The 9,555-nt window shown below is 46.7% G+C and overlaps 1 long non-coding RNA gene across 2 annotated transcripts; it reads right to left on the reverse strand.

Annotated features, from left to right (window-relative positions):
- Positions 1-4,943: 4,943 nt before the first annotated feature.
- On the reverse strand, positions 4,944-9,081 carry LOC102550898 (uncharacterized). Of its 2 annotated transcripts, none has more exons than XR_015684760.1 (3): positions 8,770-9,081; positions 5,691-5,837; positions 4,944-5,172 (listed from the first exon to the last, which is right to left on the reverse strand). It is a non-coding gene; the product is annotated as an uncharacterized LOC102550898 (long non-coding RNA). The 2 variants fall into 2 exon arrangements; XR_015684761.1 differs by lacking the exon at positions 8,770-9,081 and adding an exon at positions 6,271-6,412.
- Positions 9,082-9,555: the final 474 nt, after the last annotated feature.

The raw sequence follows: 9,555 nt of genomic DNA on the forward strand, positions 1-9,555 counted from the left end.
GTTCACATCCTCCGCAAACAAACACCGTCAGGTCGGTCAACCGCAACTGGAATACAAGTTTCTGAAGCCCATTCTTGCAACCCTGCTCAGACTGCTTCCTGGGGAGACCCAGATTAGCTCCATCTGATCCCCAACATGGCATCCTGACACCCTGCTTTAGCCCCTGGGGTGTGGCTTAAGAGGCAAGCTTCCTCCAAGGACTCAGCCCTCCTCCCAAAGGTACTGCATCAGGTATGAATGGTTTGGGTGATTTATTTAGAGGTCAGGTGGGGTGGTTCCGCCTGCAGTGCCATGCCACGTGTATAGAGGTCGGAGGGTAAATCTGTGAAGTTGGTTCTCTCCCTCCACCTCGGCGTGGTTTCAAACTCAGTTCTCCGGGCTTATGTGACAAGTACTTTTACCCACAAAGCCATCTTGCCGGCCTCTTAGACGTGGATCTTATACATAAACCAGCTTCAGTGTAGAAATCAGCCCTGACATCTATAAAATGGCACTAAATCCTGCTTTTATGAGCCCTGGCTACCTTTAGCTGCCTGTTTTATCACAATGGCTGGACGTGTACTTGAAGGGAGTTAATAACCCAGCAGTGCTGGAACCTGCCTTCCTCGGGACGGAGGAAAGGAGCCCCAAGCCATACACACAATTCTACCAGTTCAACCCCTCAGCTCACCACCCGTTCCTGGGATGTGCCAGTGCCCCCGCTCAAGTGAAGTATTCACTGGTTGTCTCAGAGAGGCTGTTCTTTGACCCTAAACCCAAAGGTTAAAAGAAACTGGTTGGGCCAGAAATGAAGGGAGGGTGTCCCAGAGAGGGGACACAACATCTCAGATGAGATGTGGGGACACAGGTCCCTAGATGCTCTGGGCTAGCTAACCTGGCCTACATTGAGAACTTCCAGGCAAATGAGAGACCTCTCTCAAGCAAAAGGTGGGTGGTGCCTGAGGGCTGATGACACGTGAGATTATCCTCTGACCTCCAGACGTGTGCTACATGCACACATATTCACGCGTGCTTAACACGCACAAAGAAAAAAAATTAAGCAAGCATCTTTTTTTTTTTTTTTTGGTTCTTTTTTTCGGAGCTGGGGACCGAACCCAGAGCCTTGCGCTTGCACTTCCTAGGTAAGCGCTCTACCACTGAGCTAAATCCCTAGCCCCTTAAGCAAGCATCTTAAAGAGGAAGTCGTCCAGCCCCTGCATCACTCTGTCTTGCTGCCTTGAGAGGGGATCTCTTCCTCTTGACACACATGCTCCTGACTCAGTGCCACGGGGTCCTCACCAGAGCAGAGAGGATGCCCTCACCGACCTGTCAATCTCCAGTACTGAGAACTACGCAAACCCCTTTTCCTTTTAAAGTCACCCTGCCCCCAGTGACAGCAACAAAAAGCAGCTAATGTAGACGCTGAAGCTGGGCAGAGAGGAGGAGTAATGAGGCAGGAAAGAACCACAGGTGCTAAGAGGACCAGCATGTCACAGAGTCGAGGAGCATCTGATGTTACAGAGGAACTAAAAAGGCAAAACTTGGAGTCCCTGGGCTCTGGTGACATTAATGTCACAACTACTCATGTATAAATCAACTATGGGAAAGGGCAGAGAAATATACAAACCACACAGTAGCCAGAGGAGCCCGGAAGAAAGGATCTAGGGAAGTTCTTGACCTGGGAGTCAAGGGGACTTCTAAGGGGAGAGCACACTTGAGTTCAACGAATGGGAGTTATTAGACTGATGTGGAGACCAAAGAAACACCACAGAAAAAAGTGTTGGAATTGATCCATATAAGAGAATCTCTTGGGGTTGGGGATTTAGCTCAGTGGTAGAGCGCTTGCCTAGAAAGCACAAGGCCCTGGATTCGGTCCCCAGCTCCGAAAAAAAGAAAAAAGAGAAGAAGAAGAAAAAAAAAGAGAGTCTCTTGCTCGAGGAGAGCTGAAGACATGAACCCGAGGTAAGAAGGCAGAGGGTAAGGCGTCAAACTTCCAGCCCATGTAGGAGTTTCAGTTGAATCCAAGGCAAAGAAAAATGTGGACGGAGACAACATCTCTTTGCCCTTTAGAGCAACAGTCTCTAACACTAACTTTGCTTACTCGGACACTAACCATCTCCCACAGGTCTCAAATCCTATCCTTTCAAGTTAAAATTAATAGGATGCACCTCTCCTGTTCTTATAACCCAAGACTCCAGTAGCTACATAAGACTGGGGATGTCATTAAGTCAGTCCAGCGCTTGCCTGGCATGCAGGATGGCTGGTTTGCATCTCCTGCACTTTGTAAGTCAGGTGTGGTGGCGCACACTGTAATCCTAGCACTAAGGAGGTAGAGGAAAGAGGTCCATCCTCAGCTACCTAGTAAGTTTGAAGCCAACCTGGGCTAAATGAGACTGTCTCGAAACCCAAAATCAAGAATCTCAAACAAACAGAGTTGGTGCATTTGAGAGAACAGCTTGCTTGACACGAATGAACGTCCCGAGTAGGTTCTGACTTGGGGAGCTGTCATTCAGCTTAAGGTTTTGGGCAAAGGGCTAAAAGACCCTCGGGGTCAAGCTAAGCCACCAGCATGTGTGGGAGGCTTGTTTCCAATTCTCTGGTGAGGGTGAGACTGGAGGACTCCGTTGTGGCCCAGGGGAAGGGCTGACATTTGGTGAGATGTCTGTATTTAACTCCCACTGCTTGACATCTGTTTCCAATTAATTTGCCTGTGTTAAGAACGATGCTACCCCGAGCACTTGATCCCAACTCAATTCTCCAGAGAGAGGAAGCCACAGAGGGGTAAGCTGAGCCTGGGTTTCCCCCTCCTCAGCTCCACCCCCCCAATCCCAGGGGCTCTTTTGACCTCCAGGACGACTTGGCCTGAAAGGCACCCCAACACCTGCTCCACGCCATTCTTGGCCGTCATAATTCTGCAGCATCGGGGATAAGTTAGGGGAATGAAGACAAGCCCATGTCTAAAGCCGCTGGATAAACTGAGTTTGGGAAAGAAACATGAGGTGGACAGGAGAGGCAGGAAGGCAGGAGCCAGGCCGGGCAAGAACCCAGAATTATGTCTCCTCTGTTTTGCTTGGTTGTTTGGTTAGTTGGTTTTGTTTGGCTTTTGCAGGGGTCGGGGTGGAGCACGTTCTGAGACAAGATTTCACATAGCCCAGGCTAGCTACTTTTATGTAGCCAAGGATGACCTTGAACTCCCGATCCTCCTGCTCTACCCAATAAGTGCTGAGAAGACAGGCGTGCATCGCCTCACTCGCTTTGCAAGGTGCTCGAGATAGAGCCCAGGGTCCGCTGCATGCTAGGCAGACACATTCTACCTCGCTACATCCTCGACCCTAGAAGTTCCTATTTCTACCCTAAACTGACACGTCATGATCTAGTTTAGATGTTCCCCCCTGTTCTGTATGTCTCGTTCTTGTCTTTCTCTCTGCATGTCTGTGTGTGTATGTCTGTCTGTCTGTCTCCGTCTCTGTCTCTCTGTCTCTCTCTGTCTCTCTCTGTTTCTCTCTGTCTCTCTCTGTCTCTCTCTCTCCCTCTCTCCCTCTCTCAATGTTCATAGAGAAGAGGTGGATGGGAGCACAAAGGGATCACATAAAACTGTGCTTTCAAACACAGCCAGCCCAGAAATGAAGTTAGCAAAACCGAGACACCAACCATCTTCTGCTCTTTAAATTGATTACCTTTACACTCAAATACCACTTGGTTCAGCGATTCGAGAACTTTCAGTAAGTTTAGAATGTCTTAGGGATGTGATTCCGGCTGTCGAGTTCATAAAACCTAAACACAAATCACGTGTTTGAGATGGAGATTTTGCAACCCCATTGAAATAGGAAGTAAGTGTAAAATGTGTGCTGGAATTTGAAGACTTGTACACTACATATACATCATATACACACACATACATACACACAACCTAAAACACACATACACATATCACCTACACATTCATTACATACACACACATACACATATCACATGCACATACATGCACATATACACATATCACATGCACACACATACACATATACACATATCACATGCACTCACATACATACAAACATACACATATCACATACACACAACCTAAAACACACATACACATATCACATATGTTACATACATACACACATCTTTAAGAGAATGTAAAGTATCTCAATGGTGTTTTATGCTGATTATGTTACTATGACAATAGTTTGAATGTATGAGTTGAATAAACAGAGTATTAAAAAATGTGGGGCTGGGGAGACGCCTCGGTCAATCAGTTGCTGCCTCCCAAGCACTGAGGTCCTGTGGTTGAGATGAAAGCCAGGCTTCGTGACATGGACTTGGAATCCTAGTGTGAGAAGCAGAGACAGGCAGCTCTCCAGGACTCAATGGTCAGCCAAACTAGCCTGCTTGGTGATTTCCAGGCCAGTGAGTGGACAGCACCTGACAACATCCTAGGTGAGCGGACACTAGAGAATGTCCTCTAACCTCTCTGCATATGTGCACACTTACACCCCATACCACATGCATACATGTGTATATCATATACACACATCTCATACATACATACATACATTCACATATCACACTTCACACAAACATATACATACCACCTAGACACACACAATATACATACATATTACCTATGCACATATACACACATATCACACACACACCTACATACATACTACACACATACACACTATATATATATCACCATGACATGTATATACATATATACACATATATATACCTACATATGTGTACCACCACATATGCATTACATACACACACATGCACACACACGCAGAAACTATACACACACAACAAACACACATATACCACCACAAACATGAAACCTACACACCACACACATGCATACTACACACCCGCCCCACATACACACACTATACTACACACATATGTATAAATATTACATGCACACACATACATACACATCACACTACATATACAAAGGCAATGTAAAGTCACCTATTTTGTTTTACTTGCTCAGTGCAATACCAAGAAAATGTTAACATTCTCACAGCTGGGCTGTGTTGTATTTCCACAAGACAGCGTGATGGGAAGAACGGTGCTGCTTCAACAGGGTAGCAGTGGTCCATATGAAGGCAGCAGATGACGTACGTGAGGCAAGTTCTGGAGATGCTTAGAGGTGGCCTTTGCAGGCCCTGCTGAGGGACTGTGGGGAATCTGTGAAGAGAAGGGAACTGAATCTGTGAAGAGAAGAGTCTGGGTTTCAGCTGTTTCTGGCTTAGCCCTTGGAATACATGCTGATGTCATGTCCATGAAAAGGAAAACTTGAGGAAAGGAAACTTTGGCAGAGGTCTAGGCTCCTTTAGGATGGACCAAATTCAAGACGCCTGCAAGATGCCTGGCAGGCAGTTGGATGTGCCGGGCTCATATGCAAAAACAAAGTCGATGGCAGAGATCTCCAGGAAGCAAGCACTTGAAAAGTAAGAACTGTCCTCTGGGTAAGCACCTCATGACGGATGGACGGTCATACTAATGCCATCTCTGCTCGCTCAGTCAGAGCAAAACCTGAATAAGTAAACAGTCCCTCCACCACAAAGTGTGATCAGCTCCCCCTCCTCCTCTTCCTCCTCCTCCTGCTGCTCCTCCTCCTCCTGCTGCTGCTGCTGCTGCTCCTCCTCCTCCTCTCCCTTCTCCTCCTCCTCCAGAAGAGACCTTTACTTGGTTCTCCCACTTACCCACATCTCTCTGAGCCAGGCACTGTGGCAAAGGTACCAGGAGCAGGCAGGCTCCACAACGAGCCGTGGGTCAGAATGTTTGCTCAGACGCCTCCTGGTATCATTTATCTTGAGGGATGTCAACTCGAAAAATGTTAGTTCATGTCACTGTCAGGGTAAATGCCAAAAATTAGCTTTCTTTCATCAGAAAATGGAATAATTAACTTTGCAACTGTTTCCAAAACTGCTAATTAATGCATTTTAGTCACTTGATCTGTCAGGCTGCATGGCTAGCTGAGCCTGCAGCCTCGGCCCCTAGAGGATTCCAGTCCTCCCCTTCTCAGTACTGGCAGAACGTGGGAGAGTTTCAAGTAAGCACACTGGGAGAGCAGGCCCCAAGAAACCACCACTGGATTGGAACCTCATAATCAGTCTTCTTTTCCTGTCCCTTGTCCCAGGGACTCTCACATCTGTGGCTCTCAAGCTAGTCTACCTGTCCCCAAACATGAAAGACAGATTAGATTCCAGCCTGTCACTCCCCCAAGATGGTAGGTGCCTAGAGACGTCTTGGGAGGAAATTGATGCCTAGCATGACACTTGCCTCTTGCAACCTCGGTTTTCCCATCTGTAATATGGGTACTTGCGCCTGGCGAGAAGGCTCAGCAGTTAAGAGAACGTGCTGCTTTTCCAGAAGACTCATTCCCTTGACCCATAATGGGCAGGTCACAATCTCCAAGATTTCCCTATCCATGGATGAGGCATCAGCATGTATTCAAAGGGCCCAATCCAAAACTGGAGCCCAGACTTTCCATGAGTTCCTATTTCTTCACGAATTTCCCACAATCCCTCAGCAAGGCTTGCCAAGGCCACCTCCAAAGTAAATTGTAAACTCTAGCTCCAGGGGCTCCAATACTCTCTTTTGGCCTCCACAATCACCCACATGAGCACACGCACGCACACACACACACACACACACACACACACACACAAATAAATAAATAATTTTACAAAAACAAAGAATTACAATGTACAGTTTGTGGTGGAGCTACAAGCCAAGTTTTCCAAAACTTACAGGAGACCCCCTCAAGCCCTGGGTGTAGCTTTAGCAAGCCCTCAGCCAGCATGATACTATCCTTCTTTATATCCTGCCTCCTTTGTCTATACCACCCCAGGCCCAGCTCAGGCTCCTTCTCAGCTGCATAGTCACATCTGCCCTGAGAACCAGCTTTGAATCTGTTGCAATTACCAGAAAAATGTTTGCACCGTGCAAAACTAAACAAACATAAGATTTGAATATTGGTCCCCATTATAATGCCACCATACTGAGATTTTTACGTGCAAGTTCTTTTCCTAGTGACCTTCCCAGGGCTTTCAGTTGTAGGTGGAATGTACTTCCACTCCCACTAATGGGTGTGGTGTGTGTGTGTGTGTGTGTGTGTGTGTGTGTGTGTGTGTGTGTCCCCTTCATGTCCTTCAGCTCCCTTGTCAAACTCCCTTAGCTTCACTTCTCTTGAGAGCAGTCCCCTGGTAACATTGTCACAACAGTCCCCCCAGGAATGGAAACAAATGGTTGTTGTCTTAGGCCACTGAGTTTTGAGGTGTTCTGTTACATGCATTATGAGCTGATACAATTAGAATACATAAAACCTGGAATAGTATCCAGCCATTAAAAATGGCAGAAGCTCGATATATTGACTCTACAACATGCCAACAAAGCAATTTTGTTGGAAAAAAAAAGATTTGGTCACCAAAACCCATGTTTAGCAACTTCCTTTCGGTAGAAGCCTACAGATCCCTTCTCCCATTGGGATTTTCCACCATAGAGAAATGGCTGGCTAACCCTTAAGGATTTCACAGTGTTTGGGCCGCTGTGCTAAGATCTCCTAAGTATTAAGACTAAGACTACTGTATGCAGTAACTCTCTCTCTCTCTCTCTCTCTCTCTCTCTCTCTCTCTCTCTCTCTCTCTCTCTGTGTGTGTGTGTGTGTGTGTGTATGTGTGTGTAAGGGGAGTAGATTTTTACTTTGCTTTCGGTTGCAGAAGTTTCTGTCCATCATGGCAGGAAGGTTAGAATGGATCAGCCTGAATCATGGCAGACAAGACATGGAGGGATGAAGGCAAATATAGTCCCCTGGGAACTATTTCCCCTGCTGAGGGCCGCCGTCAGCAATTCCACCACCTCCCAAAACAGTGCCACCAGTGGGAACCAAGTGGCCTGTGAATTCCTCTATGTGGACACGATGCTATTGGAAGAGTCCAACATGGGCTGGAGAGATGGCTCAGTGGTTAAGAGCACTGACTGCTCTTCCAGAGGTCCTGAGTTCAAATCCCAGCAACCACGTGGTGGCTCACAACCATCTGTAATGGAATCCAATGCCTTCCTCTTCTGGCATGTCTGAAGACCAAAACAGTGTGCTCATATACATTAAACAAATAAAAAAGTTTTTAAAAAGGAAAAAGAAAGCGAAAATAGTGTGGTCAAACTTCTTCTCACTCAGTAAATTGAGCTCAAAGGAGACCAAGTTTGAGTTTCTTGTCCAAAAAAAAAAAAACTAGGCCTAGAAGTCTGGCTTCATTTTTCCATATTCTATCAGTGAAATGGTTACAGGCCATATTTGAAGAAACACAGGACTCCCCCTTTTAATGAAAGGGATGTTAAACAATTTACAACCACCTCTAAGTTTTTGGAGCAGGACCGATGAGTTCAGCACAGGCAAGATTCGCCCAGCCTAGAAACAGATGAAACCCGGGGGACAGCTGTTAACTATGGCGGTTATTTTGTGTTGTTCTAAGTAACTTCTTAGTTTCAGGATAATTTGTTCTGCAGCAATAGATTACAAATCCATATACTTTTTTCCCCCAAAGCTGTCCCTCTGTCCCTGACTAGGACATAACACTGAGTGGGAATACGTCAAGGGCTGAGTCTGTGATGTATTTCATGATGATAGAGAAGCCTACTGTAAAACAAGCCTGCCTCTTGTATTCCTTTAACAAACATTTTTTTAAGTTCCTTCCCTTTAAGCAAAATTCTGAGGCTGAAAGAGAAGTAAAAAGTAAAAACAGCCAGGGTTCCCCAAATTACAGGCGTCTCTAAGAATACCTCTCTTCCTGGTCCTGTCCTGGAAGGTTTGCCCCAAGGCAGATACTGCCAGATGACATGGGTTTGTGACCTTTGACTATTCACAGCGTCTGTCCCAAAGCCATCCTGCATCCTATTCCTCATTCTTCTCCCTGGCTTCTTACCCCTGGGTTCATTTCCTGTTCTCAACTTTCTTCAGCCCCAAAGTCTTAGACCTAACTCCCCGACTACCGCTTTCCCTCATAAGCTGTGCTCCCCTTAACGCCCAAGTTTCACACCCAACTCGGGTGTTAATTGGGCCATTCCTACTCATCAACTCGAAAAGCCGGGACCGGAAGTCCATGTTGCAAACCCGGAAGTTATTCTGACTCTTTCCTCCTTCCACAGGCCCTTTCCTCCTCAGCTGATCTTTGAGAATCATCCCAGGCCGGGGAGCCATTGTCCCCAGCCAGCGAGGCGCATCTCAGACGCACCATCTCCTCGGGCTCTTTTCCTGCTCTGTCTGGATTGGGCTCATTTACTAAAAATTAGTTGGGAATGAAAAAAGCCCCTAGTTTATTAGCGTGCTATTATTCCCTCCCGCCATCCCCCTGCAGCATGATGGATTGCCTGGTGAGGGGACGCAGCCCCAGCCGGGGAGCGAGCTAGCTCTGCTCGGTCCCCAGCGCAGACAGATGGGGAGGCCGAGTCCTGACCATGATTGATTAGCTCCGCAAAGCCTGTTGAGCGGAGTTCCATCAAGATTGATGCTTTCTCCTCATAACAGCATTTCCAAAAAGTTTCTATTACATTTTGATTATGTTTATA

Source organism: Rattus norvegicus, chromosome 3, assembly GCF_021556685.1.
Source record: "Rattus norvegicus strain SHRSP/BbbUtx chromosome 3, alternate assembly SHRSP_T2T, whole genome shotgun sequence".
Taxonomy (NCBI): domain Eukaryota; kingdom Metazoa; phylum Chordata; class Mammalia; order Rodentia; family Muridae; genus Rattus; species Rattus norvegicus.